Raw genomic sequence first — 3,969 nt, forward strand, 5'->3', positions numbered from 1 at the left:
AGGTTGCCCAGAGAGGCAGTGGAGGCCCCATCCCTGGAAGCATTCAAGGCCAGGTTGGACGGGGCTCTGAGCAACCTGATCTAGTTAGCGGTGTCCCTGCTCCTGCAGGGGGGTTGGGCTAGATGACTTCTAAGGGGTCCCTTCCAACCCAAAAGATTCTATGATTCTATGAAATACTGCTGGAAGCATAACTAAAACTGCAGCCTGAGGGACCAGCTACCTCTGACAGCATGTTCCACATTTTTTTCCTTCTGCTTAGAACCTAAGCAGTAATGCTGCAAAACAAAAGTATATTTGTGCTGTGCACCACTGGATGATGTTAAATATTTTGGAAGCGACCAAGTAACTCTCAAACTGAGCATTCAAAATTAGCTAATTTTTCCTGTGCTTTAATCCCTATCCTTAGAATAAGGATAATGGCAGTACTTGCCTTAGCTCACAGACACACTGTGAAGAGAAATTAAAGTAAAACTTAGCTATGATTTGTACTAAGCACTGCAAAAAACATCCAAGAGGAACAAATATGGTTGTTGAGCAGCTAAGGTGGCAGATCGGTCTCAGGCAAAAGTGAACCGAACATTAGCACTCTGCAGCTCTAGCAAAACGTTCCCTATTCTGAGAGCTGTCCAGCTTGAGAAAAGTAATGATTTTATAACTAAGTATTTCTAATTGATATAATCATTCAAATGTACCAAGACGACTAAGATCGCCTAGATAATTTTAATTTTCAGTAAACTTAGCTAAGTTTAATACTCCAACCTTTGAATAGTTCAACTTTGCAACCTATCCTTTTAAGCACAGGTTTGTGTGTTTAATTATCTGTGCACAGATACTAGGTTTGCTTTGTAACGTGTTTGGTAATGAATGAGAAATAGGGATTTTCTACTCAATGTATTGTGCCCTATACTCCTCTCTATAAATCCTTCTTGTCTCTCCAGGTGCTCTGCCATTAGCTTGTCACCATTTTACTCTTCTGCAAGTTCTCTTCTTTCACCTTCAGGGATCTGCTTTCTGTCCTTCTCTGCCACAAACATCACGTCTCTCGTCTCTCAACTTCTACTAGCAGAGATGAAGATCGGAGAGAGTGCTAACTGCCCTCTCCCACAACTAAATCTTACTGATAAGGCAGGAGCCAGAGGAAGAAATCTTATGTTTTTCCCTGCAGCATGCTGCATTGCTGCTGAGGGGAAAAGGCTGTTAAGAATGTTTTCTCTGCACCCATATTTCTTTTCCTTTCCAATTCAACTTTGGCCAGGAAAGTGGTTTTGCTTGTGAAACTCCTAACCTATCATGTAACAGATACCTGCTACTTAGTCCTCCAAGCATTTCACTCCAGGAGGAAATACTCTGGCTTTGCCACCCCCATCAAAGTCAGCATTAAGTGCTGTTGAAAACGCCTTCCTAAACTTTTGTGGCTCTATCTAGCATAGTTATTAAGATAAAAAGGTAGATCTTCCACAACAGCTATGACAAAGCACATCTATTCTTGACAAACTTTGTAGTGCCAAAAACCCCACACATCTGAAGCAATGTTGACACCAGCATCTTTTAAGAACTGTTGTACGCTGCCTTAAAAGCACACTCAGTTGTCCTCCTTTCACTTATGAAGGAATAGCTGCATCTAGATGGAAAATTTTAAGTACTCTTCCCAATATAAAAAAATCTGTCCAAACTGTTAGCATGCTAAAATATGTTTGGGAACCTCTTTTTCTTCTGGGTAAGGACTTAAAACAGCAATTACCTTTTCCAATCGTATGCTACCAACACAGTCCTAGGCATCATTAATATCTAATCACCTACATGTTCAAACACCATTAATGTCAAGGTACCGTTCCATGGTCAAAAGTCTGCCTAAACTTTGAATACTGATATAATTCACTTGTTGCCTGTGGTGAAGCTGTCTTAGTATGCCCTCTTGCCCTATTTATAATTCTCCCTCAGACATCTGAAGCACTAAATCAGAGGGGCAGCAAAACGGAACAACTGGATGAGAATTTAATAATCCATGTTTTCTACTGCTGGTCATAAACTGTGATGCAGTAACTAAGGTTACACAAGATACTTTTCCCAGTCCCACTCTGGGCTACACTCCACATGGCACATGACTTCCAGATGGCAATCTAAACAAGGCTAGACCTTCATTAGTCCTCACTGGCTTGCCCCTATGAGTTTCTCCTTTTGCTGCCTTCAGGTTCTCTCTCTCTCCTGGTTAAAAAGTCTGAAAAGCTTCAAGGAGTGAAGACAAGGACCCTGCAGATTTTGAAACCTCAACCTGGTGGCTGTGCTGTCACCTGGTCTGCTTTTTCTTGGATGACAAAACCATATTACAGTTTGTTTGCATTGTGAATCGAACAGTGGTAGTTTATAGCTTGGCTACAGATGTCTGCGTCAGTGCTTTAAGGTGAGAAACCCATCTTAACAGAGCATTCAGAGTTACAGCCCAGGCCACGTAGGAAGGTTACCAAACAGGTTTACCCCATGACAGGAACAAAACTATGTTAATTTAGTCAGTCATCCTAGTCATCCCACCAGTGCAAGGCTGTGCTTAGCTGGTTTGTAGGTCTGCTGTTTGTCAGAGAACCTTCCATAGAGGGCAGGGGGAGGAAGATAGAGAGGGTCACTACCACCACAGCTTCCACCATGCCATCATGGCTACCAGTGCAGTTGTACATGGAGCTCTGAGAGCCGTTTACACTCCATGTTACTAAAGCTGAAGCTGCTGCAGACGTTAGCAGTGGTTCCATAATAATTTCCCAGCGTAAAGGAAACCCAGTGGACTAGCCATCAAGGATGAAGCCAGAACTCTTTATTTTGGAAGTCACACTCCTTAGCATCAATGATCACAGAACTTAGTCACCTATAACTTCTTAGTTTTCAACCTGTTTCATTATGACTGCAGTCTTAAATTATTTTGGTAGGAATTTTGACACCAGCATTTCTTGTGCTTATGTGAAGTAGTTTTGTTTTCTGAGATTGGTTCTTAAAAGGATAACTCCCAATTAGATTACACAAATAAAACGGTGACAATTTAAACTGTGGACACATTTTGTTTCATTTCTTATTTAAAATACTCACTACTCCTAAACCCCCACCTCATACTCATGGTTTGAATGCAAGAATCCACTATGGGAAAGTATTTAGTTCAAGTAAGAAAAATGATTTTTAGAAGTGCTATTTAGTGTGACCTGGTCTCTTAAATTCTGAGCAGATGAATAGATGAATAGAGCTCAAGGCATAAATGTCAAGTAAACTGCAGGCCGTGCACGTGTAAATTGTGAGAAATAAGCAGGGTATACACTGAAAGACAAGGACTTCAAAGCAGGACAGAAGAGTTCCTCAATTCCTCTTTTGGGGCAGCAAGTCCTCCACCAGAAGGAACTGAAGAATGCTATTCTGGTCCTAAGAATAGTAGCATACTTTCAGAATGCCTTGAAACCGGGACAGTTTACCACCAGTTAGCTTATCCATACTCTCCTACAACTGTATAGGCTGAAGATGATTAAAACTGCAATGTAAGTTAATGACTTTTTGAGGAAAAAAAACCCCAAAAAGACTCGAATAAACATGCTGAACCACCGCTGACCTTCTGTGTACCTCAGACTGAACCAATGGGTATGTGGTTGCTGCCAGATGATAAATCTAAGTAAAATTAAGAAGAAATGGAACATTAATTTGACTTGTCTTCAACAGATAAACTGCCTATTATTTGTATATAAAATTTTTTGTGTGGAGACTGTAAAGAAATACTTAGAAGAAAATAAAGTTATCGCCTTAGGGATTAACTTAGTTTTAAACTTTTTTTTTTTTTAAGGATACTGGGCCCATAGGCCCGTTAAAACCGATGCCAGCTTTTCCCTGATGTATGAATCGCCCGCAAAGCCTTCACGCCGTTTCCGCACGCCAGACGAGGCTCTGGTCTTTTGCTCGTTTCCCCAGGTAACACGTTACGCTGCACCAGACACGGTGCCG

This window comes from Egretta garzetta, unplaced genomic scaffold (genome assembly GCF_000687185.1).
Source record: "Egretta garzetta isolate BGI_Z169 unplaced genomic scaffold, ASM68718v1 scaffold471, whole genome shotgun sequence".
In the NCBI taxonomy this organism is placed as follows: Eukaryota; Metazoa; Chordata; class Aves; order Pelecaniformes; family Ardeidae; genus Egretta; species Egretta garzetta.